The sequence below is a fragment of the Canis lupus genome, chromosome 10 (genome assembly GCF_003254725.2).
Source record: "Canis lupus dingo isolate Sandy chromosome 10, ASM325472v2, whole genome shotgun sequence".
NCBI lineage: Eukaryota > Metazoa > Chordata > Mammalia > Carnivora > Canidae > Canis > Canis lupus.
Window position 1 is genome coordinate 11,779,976 of NC_064252.1, and position 22,191 is coordinate 11,802,166.

At 35.3% G+C, this 22,191-nt stretch overlaps 1 protein-coding gene and 1 long non-coding RNA gene across 8 annotated transcripts in view; one reads left to right on the plus strand and one right to left on the minus strand.

The window, feature by feature from the left end:
• Positions 1 to 22,191, plus strand: part of FRS2 (fibroblast growth factor receptor substrate 2) — a 110,828-nt gene that overhangs the window by 54,597 nt on the left and 34,040 nt on the right. For 2 of the 7 annotated variants that reach the window (XM_035721722.2, XM_035721723.2), the window contains exon 4: positions 6,387 to 6,429. The exons of the other annotated variants lie outside the window; for them this stretch is intronic. The gene's annotated coding sequence lies outside the window, so the exon portion shown is untranslated. The remainder of the gene's footprint in view (positions 1 to 6,386; positions 6,430 to 22,191) is intronic. 7 annotated transcript variants of the gene reach the window in all.
• Positions 17,831 to 22,191, minus strand: part of LOC112677871 (uncharacterized) — a 42,535-nt gene continuing 38,174 nt past the window's right edge. The window contains exons 3-4 of the long non-coding RNA XR_003147243.3: positions 19,951 to 20,071; positions 17,831 to 18,414 (exon numbers count right to left, since the gene is read on the minus strand). This is a non-coding gene — a long non-coding RNA (uncharacterized LOC112677871). The remainder of the gene's footprint in view (positions 18,415 to 19,950; positions 20,072 to 22,191) is intronic.

The window sequence follows — 22,191 nt, forward strand, 5'->3', positions numbered from 1 at the left end:
CATTATTCTCCCTTTGTTATATTGAGAGATGGCATAAGTAAAACAGATCTTTTTACAAATGATGAAACTGAAGTAGAGTGAACTTTAGGTTCTTTTTACTAATCCTACTGCCACCCTATCAACTGATATCTTGCTCTATATAGAAGATTTAATTTCTGGTTTTAGCTTAAAAGAAGTGTTTCTAACCTGAAGAACCTCATACCCTAAAGCTCCTAACTCTGGGAAATGAACTGGAGTGGTGGAAGGGGAGGTGGGCGGGGGGTGGGGGTGACTGGGTGACAGGCACTGAGGGGGGCACTTGATGGGATGAGCACTGGGTGTTATTCTATATGTTGGCATATTGAACACCAATAAAAAATAAATTTATATATAAAAAAAGAAACAGCAGCTAATGCTGGAATCTTTGATCTATAAAAAAAAAAGTTTTAAAAACACACGTATACAAAAATATAACCAATGAATAATTATTGATAGTCACTTAACCTTAAGGTTTACTAAAATAGCATTTAATAAATTTGAATTTTGTCCACTACTGTCATATAGAACATTATTTCAAAAATATTTCCAATTTGGGGCAACTGGGTGGCTCAGTAGGTTAAGTGCCTAACTTCAGCTCTGGTCGTGATCTCAGGATCCTGGGATTCAGCCCCATGTGAGACTTCTGCTCAGTGGGGAGTCTGCTTGTCCCACTCCTTTTGCCCCTCCCCCAACTCATGCAATAAATAAATAAATAAAATCTTTAAAAAATATTACCAATTTAGAACAAATACCATAAATTTAGATATTTTTAAGTTTAGAACATGCCTCTTAAGGATTAGGTGTCTAGTTTTGATGGATAGGAGAAATAGAATCCCTAATTTGTGGGAATGGAACGAGCAGTTTGATCTCACATATTTCAGAATATAGTAATCCTCTCCCCTCAGATCATTTGTTTGTAGTATGAAAATCAGGAAAACTGTATTATAAACCTGCATCTTTTCTCCAGAGTGACTTAATTTGGTTCAGGCCCAGCTTTCATGGTGTAAATACAGATCAAGTTTGGTTTTGAATAATCCAGTTTTATCCTGGGGCGTTCTAGGTCTGGAGTGTCTTTGGATATACTAACCATTTGTTTTCAATACCTCGTTGACATTTGATCCTTTAGAAAGATTGTGAGAGATTTCACATGTAGGTGGTGGGATAAAGGAACACAGATTGACTCATAGTCTATTGAGTAGATTGGAGTTATGGGACTTTGAAGTTTAGCTATGTTTTTGTTATTCAAAAATAGGCTATGGTGTTAAAAAGACAGGTCTTCTGACTCTGATTTCTTATTGTGTATTAAGACTTCAAATGTAATTTAAGTAAATTGGAACTTTAAAAAATGTGGATAGCTTTATCTTTTTATAAAAGAATACAGTTATTTCAGATACCTTTTTGTTTCATGTTCAGTCTTCTTTAGAATTCCATATGAGCTGCCTTTTTTTTTAACCACTTGCTTTCAGATTTAAAAAAAGAAAAACAAAACCAAAAAACCAAAAACTCAGAATAGGTTGAAACTTGACACAAATTGCTGCCACAGAACAAAAGTGCTGATCAAGTTAAATCAACCCCTGTAATGTGTATTGAAAGGAAAACCTCTCCTCTCTCCCCCACTTTGAAGAACAAGCATTTTTCCTGCCAAGAAGGGCTGACTTTAAATGGACCAGCTGTCCATATTAGGAGCATTGGGTTGCTAAGGTGACCATGGCTGTTTGGAGAAGAATGCAGCTGAGAGGGCAAGTTCTTGATGTGTGAGCTGAGGGAAGGAATGTGGTGTGATTGTGCATCATTCCTCCTAATCACATGCTCACAAAGTGCTGTGTGGGCAGCATGTAGAAACTACAAATCTGAGTGCTAGAGCTTGTGTGTGGTTAAAAATCATTCTGTTTTCATGTGAGCCAGAGGCTTACAGTTTAGGTTGAAAACATCTACCTTCTATGTATGTGTGTGTTTTGGGTGAAAAGGGGGGTGTTTTGATGGTAGATATATTGGGAATGAATTTATTTTACATAGTGGACACATACTGTATTGTAAAACAAAAATTATCTTGGGATGAATGTTCTTTCCAGCTCACCCCTTTCAGTCATATATACAGTGTTATTAGTGCCCAAGTGAATGATGTGTTCCTTGTAATTATATCTAGGGCACGTTTAGTTTCAGATTTATTTGAAAGTTCTAAGAATAGTTATCTATTTGATCCATTCTCCTCTCGACTTTCTTTATAGCTCTTACTCTTCCCAAGGAGATCTTACCTTAATACATTGTGTTTCTTCCCTGAAGTATCTGAAGATAGGTTGGGCATTTGGTAAAAAAATATGATTCAGGGAATGGTGGGAAGTGTCAAATTAACAAGCCCACTTACCTGAAACACTATTTAGACTTTACCATGGACACGATTGCTAATATTTGAAATGAGATATAGCCACATGCATTGATATAGACACCTGCTGAATGAACCATGAGGTTTTTTGTTTTTTGTTTTTATCCTTGCTTACAAATCTTGGCAATAACTTGTTGATCTTAAATGAGAGCATAAATATGTATCTTTTAAGATGTGAAGTCACTGGACATTACAGCTCTTTATTACATTAGCATCATATTCTTAATCATAGTATACTTGCTTTGACATATTTGCTGTTTAATTGATTAATTTATAAAATATAGAGGGAAATTTAAAAATTAAAGTAATTTGATTATTGATTCAGTTGATTATTCTCATGGTATACCTTGATAAGTTTTGATGGCGTTCTCTATCAGCTGAAAGCTTTATGGTTTTGCCTTTCACATTTAATCCTGAGGTCTCCTAGTAATTGATTTTTATGAGAGGTGTGGGATAGGAATTCACTCTTCCCATATGGGTAATTGGTTATCCCAGCACTGTTTATTAAAATTGTTCTTCATTTCTTCCCTGCTTTGCGAAATTTCATCATCAAGTTCTCATATGTAGATAGTTTTATTTCTGTACTTTCTTTTCTGTACCATTGGTCTTTTGTCTACCTCTGAATCATTACTGTAATATCATAGATAACTCAGATACTCAAAGTTTTGTTTCTTGTCTTGTTCATGACCTCAAAAATATGCTTTCAAATTTTACCATTTAAAGTGATATTTGTAATTTTTTAAAAAGATGGTGTTTATCAAACTAAGAAAGTTTCTTTCTATTCTTACCTGGCTAGGACTTTTATTTATTTCTTCGTTTTAAATCAATAGATGTTGAACTGTATTGAAAGGCTTTTGTTTAACTTCAGCAATGATTAAAATTTTTTCTCCTTAATTTGTTAATGTAGTCAATTACGTTGATTTTCAATATCAATTACATTGATATTTTTAGGTTAACTAAGCATTCCTGGGGTAAACCTAATTTAGTCATGTATGGATTATCTTTTTTATAAATTATTGGATCTAGTTTGCTTACACTTTATTTAGGATTCTTACAGTAGTGTTCATGAGTCAGATTGACTTTTAATTTTCCATTCTCATGTAATCCTGGTTGGATTTTTATCATATCTCTCATTTTATATGTTAATTGTGGTAAAATATACCTATTATAAAGTTTAATAATCTTACCCATTTATAAGTGTATGATTTAGTAGTGTTAAGTATATTCACATTGGTTGTGCAACTAATCTCCAGAACTTTTTCATCTTGCAAAACTGAAATTCTATACCCATTAAACACTCTTCATCTCTCCCTCCCCATTGCCCTGGCAACCACCATCCTACTTTCTATTTTTATGAGTTTGACTACTGTGGATACCTCATAGAAGTGAAATCATACCGTATTTATCTTTTTTGTGCCTGGCTTTTCATTTAGCATAATGTTGTAGTATGTATCAAAATTTCCTTTTTAAGGCTGAATAATATACCACTGTGTGTTTATCCACTCATCTGTTAGTGGACAAGTATGTTGCTTCCACCTTCTGGCTATTGTGAATAATGCTGCTATGAAAATGTATGTACAGATAGCTCTTCTACACCCTTCTTTTAATTCCGTTGAATATAGACCCAGAAGTGGTATTGCTGTTAATGTGGTAATTCTATTTTTAATTTTTTGAGAATTAAAAATAGCCTGTTTTTCATAGCATCTACACCATTTAGGTTCCTACCAGCAGTGCAGAAGAGTTCCAATTTCTCCATATACTTGCCAACACTTTTTTTTTTTTTTTTAAGATTTATTTATTTGAGAGAGAGAAAGCACACACATGTGCAGGGGAAGGGCAGGGAGGGAGGGAGAGGAACAGGCTTCCTGCTGAGAGCAGAGCCTGGTGTGGGGTTCAGGGCTCAGCCTCAGGACCCTGAGATTACAACCTGAGCTGAAATCAAGAGTCAGATGCTGAATCAACTGAAGCACCGAGGCACCCCTATTTTCTGTTTTTTGTTGTTGTTGTTGTTGGTAGCCATCCTAGTGGTTGTGAAGTAATGTCTCATTGTAGTTTTGATTTGCATTTCCTTAATAACTAGTGATGATGAGGATCTTTTCATATGCTTGTTAGCCATTGGTGTATTTTCTCTGGAGAAATGTTTGTTCAAGTCCTTTGCCCATTGATCAGGTTACTTGTGTAGTTGTTACTGTTGCTGAGTTATATAGGAGTCCTTTATATGTTCTGGATATTGACACCCTTATCAGATATATGATTTGCAAAGATTTTCTTCTACTCCATAGGTTGCCTTTTCAGGCTATTGATTGTTTCCTGTGGTGCAGGAAGTTTTTACTTTTGATGTAGTTCAGTTTAACTGTTTTTTACTTTTGTTGCCTGTGATTTTGGTGTCATAGCCAAGAAATTATTGTTAAATTCAATGTCGTGAAGCTTGACCCCTAATTTTTTTCTTAGAGTATTATAATTTTAGGTCTTATATTTAGGACTTTATTTTGAGTTAATTTTTGTATAAAATGTAAGGGTCAAGTTCATTCTTTTGCATGTGTATATCTAGTTTTCTCAGCACTATTTTGTTGAAACAACTGTCTTTTCCTCCATTGAATGGTATTGGCATTCCTTATCCTGGTTGGATTTTGATATGAATTAGAAAATGTTTTTCTTTTTTACTATTCTCTAGAATAATTTGTTTAATTGTAATTATTTGTAGTTCCTTCACTTTTTGGTGAAACATCTTAAATCTGTCTGGGTTTGATGATTTTTTTAGTGGAAAGATTTTAAACTGTAACTTTGATTTTTAAAAAATTATTTTTCTGTTTAGATTCTCTATTTCTTATTTTTAGATGCTTAATTGATTTATTTGCCCTTTAAAAGCTGATATATAGGGACACCTGGGTAGGGTAGCTCAGGGGTTGAGTGTCCGCCTTTGGCAAGTCCCACATCAGGCTCCCTGCATGGAGCCTGCTTCTCTCTCTCTGCCTGTGTCTCTGCCTCTCTTTCTCTGTGTCTCTCATGAATAAATAAATAAAATCTCGAAAAATATAAAAAAGAGAAAAACTGATATATAGTTCATATATAAAATTCACCCCTTTGAAGTATAAAATTCATTTTTTTAATATTCCCAATAATGTTTAATCTATGTAATATGTGACCTTTATTGTCTAGGATCTTTCACTTAGTGTAATATTTTCAAAGTTTATTCTAATTGTAGCTAGTATCAATATATCTTTCCTTTTTTGGTAGAATATTATTACATTGTGTGGATAAACTACATTTTATTTATGCATTAATCAGTTGTCACACATTTGGATTGTTTCCATTTTTTGGCTATTATGAATAATATGAATCTCTGTATACACATTTTTGCCTATACAGATTTTTCAGTTATTTCGGTATGTATTTAGGAATAGAATTATTGGGCTCATATTGTATGCTATACTTAACCTTTATACGATCTGCCAAACTGTTTTACAAAGCAGTTGTGCCACTTTACAGCCCCACAAGTAGTGTATGGAGGGTTCTAGTTTCTTCACATCCTTGCCAACACTTGCTATTGTCTGTCTTTTTGATTATAGTCATCCTAATGGGTGTGAAGTGGGATCTGTGGTTTTGAGGTGCATTTTCCCAATGACTAGTTTTGTTGAGTATCTTTTCATATGCTTTTTGGCCACTTGTATAACTTCTTTGGAGAAATATATATTCAGAGCTTTTGTTTATTTTAAAATTGAGTTGTCTTTTTATGGCTGTAGGAATTCTGTATATCTTTTGGATATTAGACTTTTTTTTTTTTTTTAAAGATTTTGTTTATTTAATCTTGAGAGACAGAGAGAGAGAGAGGCAGAGACATCAGCAGAGGGACATGCAAGATCCCTTTCTTTCCACATCGAATTATCTAGACTCCCTTTTTGAAAATCAATTGACCATAAATGTATGGATTTATTTCTGGATTCTCAATTCTATTTCGTTTGATCTATATTTCTCTTTTGGCCAGTACCACACTTGGTGATTTGATGCTTGATGGCAGTTGCTTTATGGTAAGTTTTGAATTGGAAAGTTTGAGTTCTAAATCTTTTTGAATCATTTTTAATAGATTGTATTTGATATACAGTATTTTTGGCTTTTTTTAAATTAAAAAATAACTTTTATTTGCCTCATGAATTATTTAAAATGTATTCTTAATTTCAAAATATTTAACTTTTAAATATAATTTTTATGATAGTGTTCCAAGTTGGTTTCATTATGGAACCAAGGTTAACATACTAACCTTAAGACCTAACACATGGCTAGTTTTCATGAATGTTCCATATGCATTTGGAAAGAATGTTTAGTACAGTGCTACATATATGTTCATGAACTTGTTAACTTTTCTAGTCACATCTTTCATGGTTTGCCTAGGTTTTGTTTGGATTTGGGTTTGGTTTTATTTTGGGACTCCCTGTCAGTTTCTCTGCTGAGAAAGGCATATTGATGCCTCTCACCTGATGGTAGGTTTGGCAGTTTCTTTACTAGATATGTTAATTTTTGTTTTATGTATTTTGTGTCTATGCTATTAAGTACTTATATTTTGAATTGTCTGTCTTAAATCAAATTTTCTGTCATTATGAAAGGCTGTATCCAAAACTTATTTGCCTTATAGTTTTATGTGCCTGGCTATTTTCTTGGATTAATATATCTGTTCTAGCTTTCTTTTGGGTAATAGTATTTTTCATCCTTTAGCTTTTCATTGGTCCTATAATTTAGTTTATCTTATAAACAGGGTATGGTAAATTAAGTTTTTGTTCTGAATGACAATATTTTTTACTGGAATTTTAAATACCGGTAGATTTAGATTTAGATTTATTTTTGCCTTGTGATCTATGTGTCCGACCTTTCCTTCCTATTCCAGTCTTTTGTTTGGAGTTATGTGTTTGAAGCCTTCATATAGGTGTGTTTTCTCATTTCAATCCCCCTAATACCTTACACACATGCAGTCTTGTTTGTAAGTTAATACTTATTCTTTCAGTGGTTACTCTAGCTTTTTAAAGATGTCCTTTTAATTTATTTTTTATTTTTTATTTTTTTATTTTTTTAATAAAGATGTCCTTTTTAAAAGGAAGAGTTTAAATCAGTATCTTTAACCTATTCCAGAATAATGTAATAAATGCCCTGATTGTCCTCCTTCCAAAAATGTATAACATCATTGTCTATTATATTAGTTTTAACATATTTATCTCTTGCATACATAAAATTTTTTTAGATAAATTATTGTTTTAGGTAGTTGATCTTTGTTTACATTTGTTTACTATTTTCTTGGTTCATTATCTGAGACCTTCTATGTGAAATATTTTTTTTCTACCTGAAGTACATCCTTTAGAAATTGTTATAATGAAAAGCTTTTGGTGAAGTTGGATGGGAATGTTTTTTGTTTATCTAACGGTGTCTATTTTATCTGTATTCTTGAAAGATAATTTCACTGTGTATTGAATTCTGTGTTTTCTCATCACATTATTTTGGTGTTTTGACTGCCACTGTTGCTGTTGAGAAATAAAATTGCCCTTCCTTTGTAAGTAATCTTTTATTTGACTGGTTTTTTTAAAAAATTTTTTCCCCTTCCTTGATGTTCCATAGTTTTATAGAATGTATTGAAGTTATTTTTTTACTTTATTATTTTATTTTAATATTTGTAATTTTACTTGGGATTCCTTGAACTTCCTGGATCTGAAAATGCCTTTGAATAATTATGTTAAATTCTTGATCGTTTTACCTTTCTGAATAATGCCTATTATTTTCCTTATTTTTTTCTTCTATAACATTTTTCACTTCAGTGGACAGTCTTTCTTCAGATCTTAAGTACTTCTTATGTAGACTTTGGCAGAGGTCATGGGGCAGCATCTGCAGGTCTGAATTAGGGTATTTAAAATCCCATGTTTGGTCCTTCCATGCATCGTGAGACTAATTCTTGACTTTCTTGTTGTGAATGGTACAACTCACACAGTGACGTATGGTTATACATATAGTTTGGGGACTTTGGAAATGTCTTTGATGCCTCTACTTTGTTTCCAAAGATGACTTTTTTTTTTTTTAAGATTTTATTTATTTATTCATAGAGACAGAGAGAGAGAGAGAGAGAGAGAGAGAGGGAGAGGCAGAGATACAGGCAGAAGGAGAAGCAGGCTCCATAGGGAGCTCGATGTGGAACTCGATCCCGGATCCCTGAGATCACGCCCTGGACTGAAGGCGGCACTAAACTGCTAAGCCACCGGGGCTGCCCAAAGATGAACTTCTTAATGATGTTGTCCTTTGCATACATTGGGTGCAGTTAAGTGCAGCAAATAGGCTATATAGGGCTGCAGCCTTTTTTTTGACATAATCATTGTACCTCCTTTTCATGGTCATCTTGGAAACATGGGCTCTATAACTCTGATGACTTATGTTAGGCCTTCTTAATCTATTTACCATGTTTCTCACCCCTTTTTATCTTTTTCCTTCTTTACAAATTCATTTAAGAGCGGGCTTTTGGTCATAAATTCTTACAAGAGATTTTTTTTTTCTACCTTCTACCAGCACCAAGGTCAAGCAGGCAAGTTTGCTTGTTCTCACCTTCTGCTAAGTAGGTTTTCTGTTCATTCAGCTCTACTTTGCAGGTGTAGCCTTTTGGATTTTTAGCTACATGCAAAGTTCTTTTATTACATTTCCCATATTGGGGAGTCTCAGGGTATACAGCCTATCTCCAGTACTGTAGTTTTCAAAGTAGTGTTATGAGGTAACCTGAAAGTCAAGAGCTACCTTCCATAGCTTTTCTGTACATTTGTGCCAAATTAGGAAATTTAAAAATATTAAAGAAATATTTATACAGCATTCTAGATTTAGGCAATAAATTCAGTCTGGGCATCTAACCTACTATGTTGCCAGAAATGGAAATCCTTGATGCATTTCAAATAAATACGCATTTTAGGTAAGGTTTATGTAAGAAATAGGGCATAGAATTCCCACCAGCAGGCTTCCATTAAAAAAATTCTTAATTCTAAGTTTGGATAATTCATTCCTTTTTTAATGTTGAAGCTAAAATAAAATGTACACACACACACACAGACACACACAATTTTATGATTTAATCACTTAGGTCTGTTTTAAAATTGGACAAGCTGAGTTTTATTGAACTTACTTAAGATCTGTGGCAGTGGAAACAGTACTGCTTCCTTTGGGTAGAGTGCCCTTATGTGAGTAGCAATAAGATAGGGAAAAAGGTGGTTATACCGGTATTCTGAGTAATAGTCAAAGAATAGTTATAGCATACACCACCCCTTTAGGGCAGATGATTAATAGTAAGTCAGGGGCAACATTATAGGCCACCTTTGTCTTACAAACTGATTGTTATGAGAGGTTTGTTAAACTGTTGAACCCGTTGTGTGGGGTCATGGTAAGGATGACCGCATTTAATATGAAACATAAAAACTTGATTAGGATTTTGACTCTAATTTTTTTCTTTTGGAAAAAGTGATATTGGTAGCACCTCATTCCTGCAGAGGCTTCCTCATTCTGGGAGTACTGCAGCTTCATTTTTCCTTGAGGCCAGGAAGCTTGTCCTTTTAGGTTACTTGGATCTCCTAAAACAGCCTTAAAGCTTTGCTTTTCTGTTGAGAGAAACCTCTGAAAAGATTTATCTTCTCTGAATGTATTAATATTAATACATTTTTTCTTCTTTTGTTTATTAACATGGACAATTATTTTGGTTTTTCTAATATTAAACCTACCTTGGACGTTGTTTGCTAGTATTTAAGAATTTTGCACTAATATTTATGAACGACAGCCTGTAATTTTCTTTTGTTGTGCTGCGCTTGATATCAAGGTTATTACAAGTCTCAAAATGAGTCAGGGAGAGTATCTTTATTTTCAGGAATATGTTGTGTAAGATTCTTTTTTTCTTTTTTTAAATTTTATTTATTCATGAGAGACACACAGAGAAGGCAGAGACATAGGCAGAAACAGGCTCCCCATAGGGTGCCCAATGCAGGACTCGATCCCAGGATCCTGGGATCACGACCTGAGTCAAAGGCAAACATTCAACCACTGAGCCACCCAGGTGCTCACAAAATTATTTCTTAATTGCATGTTTGAGAGAATCTGTGAAGCTATCTAGGCCTAGAATTTCCTTATGAGATGATTTTACAATTCTTGATTGAATATTTTAAGATTTTAAGACTATTCATATTTTTGTTTCCTCTTGAATTAGATTAAACAAGTTAATTTTTTCTAGGAATTTGTTTCATCTAAAATCTCTAATTTTTTGGTATGATACTGTTTGTAATATGATCTTATCATTGGAATATCTAATTTTGAGCAGTTTTCAAACTGTTCTGTAGAACTACACGGGTCCCTGAGGTCAAAATGATCTGGGAGGTCAAAACTATTTTCTCAATACAGATTTTTTTTTTCTTTTCCACTATGTTGACATTTGCAGTGATGCTGTAAAAGCAATGGTGAATAAAACTGCTAATACCTTAACACAAATTAAGGCAGTGGCACCAAACGGATGTATTACATTTTTCATTGCCATACATTCATAGAGTTTTTTTTTTTTTTTTAATCCAGTTTTATTTAAGAATGTACTTGATGTGGGATGCTTGGGCGGCTCAGTCGGTTAACTGTCTACCTTCTGCTCAGGTGAGGATCACAGGGTCTAGGATCGAGCCCTGCATTGGGCTCCCGGTTGGGTGAGGAATCTGCCTCTCCCTCTCCCTCTGTCCCTTCCCCCTTCTTGTGTGTGCTCTCTTTCTCTGCCAAATAAGTAAATAAAATCTTAAAAAAAAGAATGTCCTTGATGAAGCAATAAAAGTACTAATTTCATTAGATCTTGACTCTGAGTACTTGCCCTGTATACTGAAGCATGACAAATCATCCTCAGAAAAAGTACTTGCTCAGCTGAGATATGAGCTGGACTAGCTGGTTTTATCTGTACCCATTCCTTTTTTTTTTTTTTCTTGAAAAAACAGGAGAGGCAAACTTCCATTATTTGAACTTATGTATTTGACATTCATTTTTCTCAAAAAGGAACCAAGTGAACCCAACGCTTCAAGAAAAACATCTGTATTTGTACCCAGTCATTAAAAATAAATAAAACTTTCCAGTAAAATTTAGAATTTTGGAAAACTTGTACCTAATACCGTGAGCTTGACAGCTTCTCAGATACTTAAAGGCTTTTCTTGTGAGGTGTATAATGATATTAAAGAATGTGATTTTCTTTTTCTTCATCTTGTATTCTGAACTCTGTCAATTTGGAACACTTGCATAACACTGTGATTCAATATTTTCCAGATGACCAACGTGTAATGATACTAAATCACATATGAGTAAAAGATCCATTCAGAATGCAAGATAAACTAATGGAGTTTAATGTAATAGAACATGAAAAGTTCATTGATAGGGTTTTAGAATCCACAGTGTATCTAGCCTCCAGGAAACTGCCATTTGTTGAGTTCCTCCAGGAAACTGCCAGGAATATCAACAGTTATTTGAAATAATTATTAAAATATTCTCTTTCCCAACTATATATCTGTGTGAGGCTGGATTTTCTTCATATACTTACATACTTTAACCAAAACAACAAATTGCAGAATCAGTCTTAAAAATCCAGTTGTCTTAAGATCATAGGGGAAGAGAGGAAAAATAAACCAAGATGAAATCAGAGAGGGAGACAAACCATAAGAGACTTTAATCATAGAAAACAAACTGAGGGTTGCTGGAGGGGAGGGGAGGGGGTAACTGAGTGATGGACATCAAGGGGGGCACGTGATATAATGAGCACTGGGTATTATATAAGACTGATGAATCACTTAGCTCTACCTCCGAAACCAGTAATACGTTATATTTTAATTAACTGAATTTAAAAAAAGAATCTAGTCTTCTATAAAGTCAGATATTACAGATATTTGCAAAAATATAATGTTTATCTTATCAAGTTTTTTGGAAAATAAATTTTTTTAAAATTTTTTTTTAAATTTTTATTTATTTATGATAGTCACACAGAGAGAGAGAGAGAGAGAGAGACAGAGACGCAGGCAGAGGGAGAAGCAGGCCCCATGCTCCGGGAGCCGGACGTGGGATTCGATCCCAGGTCTCCAGGATCACGCCCTGGGCCAAAGGCAGGCGCCAAACCGCTGCGCCACCCAGGGATCCCCGGAAAATAAATTTTTAAACAGGTTTTTTCATATAGGTATTATTTATAGTAACACATAATGGGCGTACCTTTTAAATAAATTAATAAATGTTTTAAACATTTCTCACATTTAACTTACAATTTGAGAAATATCAATAGATAATAACCCAGTTAAAATTATTCAAAAAATTTCTCATGGTTCCTGGCTGGCTCAGTCTGTTAAGAGTCTGCCTTCAGCTCAGGTCATGATCTAAGGGTCCTGAGATCAAGCACTGCATTGGGCTCCCTGCTCAGGGAGGAGCCTGCTTCTCCTTCTCCCTCTGCCCCTCCCCCTGTTTGTGCTCTCTCTCTCTCTCTCTCTCAAATAAATAAAATCTTTAAAAACTTATATAAATATGTAAGTAAAATTTTTAAAAGTGTAAAGGGGTCCCTGACACCAAAAAGTTGCTAAACTGCTTGCTGACCTACAGAAGTCATGATGACATTTCATATTTATTTCTGACATGCATTTGTCCCCCTTTCCTTTAAAAAAAAAGTGGGGGGACATGTCCTGGTTTTTATTTTTTAAAAAAATTTAAATATTTTTAAAAATTCAGTCTCCTTTATGGTTTTCAGCTTACTTTCAAAACAAATCTATAAAATGATGATAAATACATTAATAATTGCATTAACTAATTTTAACACTCCATAGGCCTAGTACAGTCTATGCATGACTGTATTTCTATATCTTATTCTACAAATTACCCCAAAATAACATAAAATCAGTTAAAATTAGGCCCTCCTGGAAGCAGTGACATCCCAGTAGCAAGAACACACCTGGTTCTCAGATTTTGGTTTCTAATACAATTATCTAGTAGAAGAAACCAGGGCTCCTTGGAGAAATGGCTGATTCAAGGACTGAGGCAAGAAATATGGGAGATCGGCCTAGAGCATCTTAAAGTGCCAAAAAGTGCTTTTAAACAAACAGGGATCCCTGGGTGGCGCAGCGGTTTGGCGCCTGCCTTTGGCCCAGGGCGCGATCCTGGAGACCCAGGATCGAATCCCACATCGGGCTCCCGGTGCATGGAGCCTGCTTCTCCCTCTGCCTGTGTCTCTGCCTCTCTCTCTCTCTGTAACTATCATAAATAAATAAAAAAAAAAAAAAAAAAAAAAAAAGTGCTTTTAAACAAACTGAAAATGATGAGACTATGTCAAAGGGACATAGGAGGCAACTGAAAGAACTCCCAGTGGTCAAAGGTGGAATAATGTAAACAAGAAAATAAGTGTAAAAGTAGTATTGAATTCTAATGCAGAGTATATACCCATGGCTCCATGTGGTATAAATACATTGTTGAATAAATAAATGGTGAAGAGACAAATCTCCTGTGCAAAAGAACTCCAAATAATTTATGTTGGTACTCCATCTTCAACCCCACTCTTTGAGCATGGTCTCTGCATAATGACTTCCTTTTAAAGAGTCCACTAATGAAAGGAGATTGGGAAGAGTAATTTTACAGTGGAGAAATCTGATAAAAACTACCTAAGCCAGGTCAATAGTGATAAGTCATATGGATAGTTCCAAAGATATGCTGTAATGAAAATGGCACTTTTATCCCTGTGGTCTTCCTCCCTAAAACCCATGACCCCAGTCTGATTATGAGAAAATCACCAGAGAAATTGCAATAGAAGGACATTCTACAAAATACTTGACCCATATTCCCCCAGACTGTCAGGGTTTTAAAAAAACAAGGAAAATCTGAGACATTGTAGCCAAAAGGAGCCTAAGGGGATATAACTAAATGTAATATGGTATCCTGAATAGGATTCTGCAACAAAACATATTGTGTGAAAACTTTGAAAAAAGTATAGATTTGATTTTTTTTTTTTTTTAAGATTTTATTTATTCATGAGATACACAGAGAGAGGGAGAGAGAGGCAGAGACACGGGCATAGGGAGAAGCAGGCTCCATGCAGGGAGCCCAATGTGGGATTCGATCCTGGGACTCCAGGATTATGCCCTGGGCTGAAGGCAGGCGCTAAACCACTGAGCCCCCCAGGGATCCCTGATTTGACTTTTTAAAAGTTTTTATTCATTCATTCATGAGAGAGACAGAGAGAGTCAAAGACCTATGGAAAGGGAAAAGCAGGCTCCCTGCAAGGGAGATTCCAGGAGATTCGATTCCAGGACCCCAGTATCAGGACCTGAGCCAATGGCAGACATTCAACCACCGAGCTACCCACATGCCCCAAAAGTATGGATTTTAGTTAATAATTATATATCTGTATTAGTTTATTAATGTGCCATACTAATGTAAGATGTTATTAAAATGTAACACCAGCTGTGGAGTCAGTATATGGGAATTCTGTACTATTATCAGTTTTTCTCTAAATCTGAAACTGTTTTTAAAAGTAAAGTCTATTTAAAAAACAAAGCACTGAGTCCCTTAAGTATGTTTTTAAACCCAGAAATCACATACTTAGCAACTTTTACCAGATATTTGCTCATATTCCACTCTTAAATACATTTACTCCTGGACCAACCTAAGTTTTTAAAAATCTAGTAAAAGAGCAATTTGCTTGAGGGTGTTACATAATTGATTCTTATAAACAGGCCCAACATTTATTATTTTGTATTTAATGCAAACTTTTGGCCTACTCACAAATGGTAAAAAGTTGTATTTATTGATCTTAAATTCTTTTCAGGATCATTTTGAATTTTTTATCTTTAAATCAATCAAATTTTTTATTTAAAAATATTGACCATTTCGGGACACCTGGGTGGCTCAGCGGTTGAGTGGCTGCCCTCACCTCAGGACATGATCCCAGTGGAGTTCTAGGATCCAGTCCCACATTGGGGTCCTGTATGGAGCCTGCTTCTCCTCCCTCTGCCTGTGTCTCTGCCTCTCTGTGTCTCTCATGAATAAATAAATAAAATCTTTTTTTAAAAAAATATTGAACATTTCTTAGAATGTATAATTTGTTACTTTAAAGTCCTTTCTTATTTTTTGATATAATCTTACCACATTTTTGGTAAAGATTTATTCATTTGAGAGGGAGAAAGTATGTCCACAGGCATGCATGAGCTGGGAGGTGGCACAGAAGAGAAGGGAGAGAATCTCAAGCAGACTCCCTGCTGAATGTGGACCCCTCTGCAGGGCTTGATCTCACGACTCTGAGATCATGACTTGAGCTGAAATCAAGAGTTAGGTCGCCCAACCAACTGAGCTGCCAAGGGATCTCAGTCTTACAACATTCTTAATTTTTTTGAGTGTAGCTAACACACAATGTTACCTTAGTTTAATCTTAACATATTTTTAATAAAGAAAGGTATTTGTTTCAAACAGTGAGTAACTGATTTCTCTATTTTTCAGAATAAATTTGCCTTGGGGGGGGATCCCTGGGTGGCTCAGCGGTTTAGCACCTGCCATTGGCTCAGGGCGTGATCCTGGAGTCCCGGGATCGGTCCCGCATCGGGCTCCTTGCAGGGACCCTGCTTCTCTCTCTGCCTGTGTCTCTGCCTCTCTCTTTCTCTCTCTGTGTGTGTGTGTCTCATGAATAAATAAATAAAATCTTAAAAAAAATAAATTTGCCTTGGGTACTTGAATGGTGATTTGGTTATCTTTTTATTACTAAAGCTAGTGTCATTGGGACTATATATTGGGAAAACAGCATTTATTGCCTCTAATCCACCTATTTTATTGTTGAGGGGAGAAGGTGGGAAGCATGTACTGGATATTTTCCCCTACTAACAGACAAAATAAAAAAAAAGTAAAAACTAACAGACATACTTAGTTTTGACAAAATAAACATTAATTTGTAGCATTTTAATTAAAAACTGAAAATGTGCATGCTAACAAATCCAATCTTATTAAACAGTTGCAACCCTGTCACGAAGACAAACAAAGCCCTATTTTATTTACTTTTGGTTTATTTGTAGATGGAATGGAAAAAGAAAAAAAGATGATCTCTTTTGTCCTTTGAATTTTTTTAAAAGAATTTATTTATTTGAGAGAGAGAGACAGAGAGCACAAAGAGGAGGAGAGGCAGAGGGAGAATCAGACTCCCTGCTGAGCTGGGAGCCCGATGTAGGGCTTGATTCTGGGACCTGGAGATCACAACCTGAGCCGAAGGCAGCCGCTCAGCCATCTGAGCCACCCAGGTGCCCAGATTTTTTTGAGTCAACTAGTGTAAAGAAAGAAAATATTTGAAGAAGCTAACTAATATTAATAGCTAAATCATTCCAGTGGCCTGTGGTATTCCAAACTCATGCTTTTCATTTGCATAATCATACTCCTCTTTTTTTTTTTTTTTAAGATTTTATTTATTTATTCATGAGGGACACAGAGACCGAGAAGAGAGGCAGAGACACAGGCAGAGGGAGAAGCAGGCTCTATGCAGGGAGCCTGATGTGGGACTCGATCCCGGGTCTCCAGGATCACGCCCTGGGCTGAAGGGCGGCGCTAAACCGCTGAGCCACCGGGGCTGCCCCATACTCCTCTTTTAGCAGAAATACCTTCCAAATAATAAGACCAACCCCCCCCCCCCAAATTAGACCAAAGATACTGGTATAGAATGGTATATAGCAGGTAATTCAGGTGTTATTCAAAGAAAATACCAATTTAATATTAGGCATCTTTTAAAGTTAAAAATTACAAGAGCTTAGGGAAAGGTTTAGAATCAGAAATCTAATATAAATAGAAGTCTCAATGCAAGAAATCTGTTCATCTTCACCTAGGCCTATGCCAAGACTGTAGAACTTCAAGGAATGACATAGCTTGGTAGAAATAATACAGCTTGGCAACTGAGTGGCCCAGTTAGACTCTTGAGGTATCACATCTGGTATAATTACAATCCAAATGACAGTCTTTGAATCTATGTATTATGAAAAGGAGGACATCTGGTGCCAGTTAAGTCTTGTAAGTATACTTGCTCACTTAGAAGCCATGTGATAACATGGCTTCTAAGATAAATTTTGTGACACCATATGCTAAATTTTAAAGCATTTTTCATGAAATAACTCAGTGTTCAGACCAATCTAAGTAATAAATTTTGACCTCCATTTAAAAAGATAATCTTAATAACTATTAAGTAACATGTTAATTAGTAAAAAGATAGGATTATTTGGTTGTAGTTTTATTTGATATGTTTTTATGTTGAAGAAATTCAGGGGGGGATCCCTGGGTGGCTCAGCGGTTTGGCGCCTGCCTTTGGCCCAGGGCACGATCCTGGTGTCCCGGGATCCAGTCCCGCGTCGGGCTCCCTACATAGAACCTGTTTCTTCCTCTGCCTGTGTCTCTGCCCCCCGCCCCCCCATAAATAAATAAATCTTAAAAAAAAGAAAGAAAGAAAGAAAGAAAGAAAGAAAGAAAGAAAGAAAGAAAGAAAGAAAGAAAGAAAGAAATTCAGGGGCTAAGTATGTTGTAATTTTGAAACATTATCTAGTACTTATTCATTCATTCAACTGGAACTTACTGAGCACTTAGTATAGACAGTGGGGCTATAGCAGTGAAGAAAACAGTCTTTGCCCTCTATGGAGTTTACATTTTGTGGTGTCTATGGAGTTTACATTTTGTGGTGTCTATGGAGGAGAGAAACAGGGAATCCAAAAATAAGTCAATATGTTACCATGCTAGTTGGTAATAAGTCATTTGAGAGTAATATAGCAGTATAAGAAGAGAAAGGGAAAAAAGAGGGCCATTGTGGGGTAGAGGTTTACCTGTTTTATAAAAGATGCTCAGGAAAGTGCCCAATAGTAAGTGAGGAAGCAAGAGTATCTGGAGAAGAATGTTTCAGATCGGACAAAGTTTGCAAATGCCCTGAAGTAGGAGCATGCTTAGTGTCTTCAGAAACAGCCAGGAGGAGGCCAGTGTGGCTGGAACACAGGTACCTGAGATCAGATGTGGAGCTGGAAGGGCAGGAAACAGTATTAAAATATTTAGTATCTTGTAGTCCAGGCCATTAGAAAGTCTCTAATTTTATGCTTTCAGGGAGAATAGAAGGAGACATGCAAGATTTTGTCTGGAAAAGTTGTGGACAGCTTTGAAATGGGCAAAAAATGATAAGCAGGTTTTTATCTTGCTCATCCATTGGATTTACTGCTGTCTCATTTTCTTTGAGTTACTTTGGAATTCTATAATTTGTAGAAAACTGTTAAAAAATGTGCACAATTCTTAGTCATAGGAATGCAAATTAATTGTGACCAGTAGAATACAATTGATTATTGCCCTGTGAATATACCCATTTTACATCTATTTGTAAATTCACACCAGAATTCCCTATTATTTGAGGGTGTGTGGTTCTTAGAATTTTTCTTTGAATCTGTTGTAACATTTTAATGACTCCCTTATTAATTAATGACTTAAATGATATCTTGGACATATGTTTATTTTATGTTGTGTGTGGGTCATGATTTTTTTTATCATTAAAAAAATTCAGTAACACTTTTTGATAGAAGTAATCTGGTTGCTCCGTTCAGAGAAGACTGGAGCAGGGCAAGAGCAGAGGCAGAGATTAATGAGAAGCCTATTGCAAAAATTCAGACAAATGATGGTAACTTGAACCAGAGAATTAGTGGTAGGAATGCTAAGCAGTGGTTGAAATTGGTATGTATTTTTTTTTTAAGATTTTATTTATTTATTCATGAGAGACAGAGAGAGAGATTGAGAGAGAGACAGAGACACAGGCAGAGGGAGAAGCAGGCTCCATGCAGGGAGCCCGACGTGGGACTTGATCCCAGGTCCCCAGGATCAGGCCCTGGGCCAAAGGCGACACTAAACTGCCGAGCCACCTGGGCTGCCCAAAATTGGTATGTATTTTGAAGGTAGATCTATCTGAAAGGATTAATAGATGGAGATAGATTTTGAAGATAGATCTGAAAAGATTGATAGATTACATAGTGAGAGAGTGAGGTGTCAAGGATGACTATAAGATTTGGAGGTACTAATCATAATAAAATTTAGTAAAGTTAAAGAGATCTTTTTCCTAAAAATTAGTAAAAAAAAATCCTTTTCCCTTTTAATTATTTTTAGGTTGGTAGTTTTTGTTTTCTGTTCTTAGGAATTTAGTTGGTTTGAGTAAGAAATGTAAAAGCTCGTTACCATGGCTCTTTTCTCATAAGGTATTTTCTCCAGTGGTTAGAGTGCCACATATAATTACTATATTGAAAATATAGTAGCAACTTGTATCAGTCAAGGTTCTGGCAAGAAATAGGACTAGGACAAGTGTAATAGAAAAGAAGTCAGTGAAGGGGTTATTTGCAAAGTGTAGGCAGGTTAAAGGAAACCAGCAAGTAACGATGACCAGGTTAGCTAGCGATAGCAAGAAGCTGTTACCGCTTCTGTTTTAGTATATGTGCTGCCGAAGCGAGCACCTGTTACCGCTTCTGGATCTGAACGGGACAGTGGAGGGAATGATTACTTGAAGCAACAAAGGCCATACTTACGGGAGAAGGTTGCCTGATAGGAGCCGTCAGAAAAGCTTTAGTAGGGACTGGAGCCACAGCCAGCCTGGTCTCTTGGCATTCCATGCAGCTCAGGCTTCTAGCGAACAGAGCAGAGTGGGCTCTGGAGGGTCAAATGGAAAATAGCCAAAATTGCAAATAACTTTTAAACTCTACCATAAAAATAATGAAACAAATTGATGTGCTTGAGCTTTAAAAAGAAGAATTACTTTTTTAGTAGTAGTCATAAAAACTCAGTTGAGTAGTAGTTTAGTTTAATGACATTAAACTAAACAAGATTATTACAGCTAAAAATCAAACATAAAATTTGGTTAAGACTTAAAAGGTGTTTTTTTTTTTTTTTGAAGATTTTGTTTTTTAAAATAATCTACACTCAGCATGGGGCTTGAAGTCTTTTTGATTTAGTCTTGGAAGTGTGTTTCTAAATTATCCATTTCTTCTTTGTCCAATTTGTTGGATTATAATTGTTCATAGTAGTGTCTTACGATCTTTTGTATTTCTGTGGTATCAGTTGTAAGTTCTCTTTCATTTCTGATTCTTATTTGAGCCTTTTTCTTGGTGAGTCTAGGTTAAATTTTGTTTGTATTTCCAAAGAACTAGCTCTTAGTTTCATTGGTCTTTTGTTTGTTTGGTTTTTTTTTTTTGTAGTCTCTCTTTCATTTATTTGCACTCTGATCGTTATTATTTCCTTCCTTCTAATTTTGAGCTTTGTTCTTTTTTTTTTTTTCTAGTTCCTTTAGGTATAAAATTAGATTGATCTTTCTTCTCTTTCTTGAGGTAGGCCTGTGTCATTATGAACTTTCCTACTAGAACTGCTTTTGCTACATCCCATAGATTTTTGGATGGTTGAATTTCCATTTTCATTTGTCTCAAGGTATTTTTCTTTAATTGTCTTTTTAATATCTTCATTGGCCCTTGGTTCAATACATGTTTAATTGTCACACATTTGCAATTTTTCTAGTTTTCTTCTTAACTAATTTCTAGTTTCATACCATTGTGGTTGAAAAAGATGCTTTTTATTTCAGTCCTCTTAAATTTTTAAAAAGATTTTATTTATTTATTTGAAAGAGAGGGAGTGCACACAAGAGGGGGGTGAGCAAAGGGAGAAGCAGACTCCCCGCTGAGCATGGGGCCCGAGGTGGGCCTTGAGTCCAGGACCCTGAGATCATGACCTGAGTGAAGGCAGACACTTAATTGACTGAGCCACCCAGGTACCCCTCAGTACCTCAAACTTCTTAAATTTGTTAAGATTTGTTTGGTGGCCCAAGATACGATTTATCCTGGAGAATGTTCCCTGTGTACTTGAGAAGAAACTATATTCTGCTGCTTTTGATTAGATTGTTCTGTATGTATCTATTAAGTCCATGTAGTCTAATGTGTCATTTAAATAAGTATTTCCTTTATTTTCTGTCTGGATTATCTATCCACTGATATAAAATTCTCTGCTATTACTGTATTGCTATCAATTTTTGTCTTTAGGTAATATTTTCTCTATATATTTAAGTGCTCCTTTGCTAATGAATAAATATTTACATGTGTTATATTCTCAAATTGATCTCTTTATTATTATGTAATATCATTGTTTTTTATTACACTTTTTGTCTGATAGGAGTATGGCTATACCAGCCTTCTTTCCATTTCTGTGTACATGAAATGTCTTTTTTCCATCCCTTCACTTTCAGTCTCTGTATGCCTTTAGATCTGAAGTGAGTCTCTTGTAGGCAACATATAGATGAGTCCTTATAAAAAGAAAATGTATCAGTCATTCTTTGATGATTGGAGAATTTAGTTTACTTACATTTAAAGTAATTATTGGTAGATATGTCTTTATTGCCATTTTATTCATTGTTTCCTGGCTGTTTTTGTAGTTCTTCTTTCTTCTTCTCTTACTCTCTCTTCCCTTGTGTTTTGATGCCTTTCTTTAGTGTTGTGTTTAGGGGTTTTTTTTCATTATCTTTTGTGGCTCTGTTATAGTTTTTTGCTCTGTGGTTACCATGTGGTTCATATAGAACAGCCTGTATATTTAACAGTCTATTTTAAGCTGACGGCAAGCTTAAATTTAAATGCATTCTAAGAGCTCTAGACTTTTGCTTCTCCCTTCCCACATTTTATGTTTTTGATGTCATATTTTACATCTTTTTATTTGGTGTATTCCTTAACAAATTATCATAGTTGTAATTAATTTCTACTTTTGTCTTCTTCATTCCAGCTTACAAGTAGTTA